The following is a 506-nucleotide window of genomic DNA, read 5'->3' on the forward strand; positions in this document are numbered from 1 at the left end:
GAGAGAGAGAGAGAGAGAGAGAGAGAATCCTTTCATTTTGCTGCAATAGAGGATCTGGCACAGTAGCTTCAGACTTCCCTTTCTTTGATCCAATGGGGATGAATTTTTTACAGCAAAATTGCGTAGTAAAACCTAATTTCATTAGTTTCCCGTACCTTCATATAATAGATAAAACTTTGAAAGACAATGCATAAAGTTGACGTAATACAAGAAAATTGCATATGTCGTAATTCTATATTTATATTCAGGGTGAAAGTCCCAAAATACTGCATTACGACCAATTTGAAAGAAAAATCCACTTTGGCCTGGATTCACCTGGCAGGCTGAGGATTACCTCGAAGAGGCCCTCCCGTTTTGTTGTGTCAGAATTTGACGGAACAAGGTTTTTTTTCATCTTTTATTTGTGATGTCAGTTGTCAAGGTTCTCATAGATACGAGCAAATGAATATTCTCCATCTCTGTTTACAATTTAGCTTCACAGCTCTACTTTTGTTTTCCCGTTCCTT

The sequence above is a fragment of the Macrobrachium nipponense genome, chromosome 2, assembly GCF_015104395.2.
Source record: "Macrobrachium nipponense isolate FS-2020 chromosome 2, ASM1510439v2, whole genome shotgun sequence".
NCBI lineage: Eukaryota > Metazoa > Arthropoda > Malacostraca > Decapoda > Palaemonidae > Macrobrachium > Macrobrachium nipponense.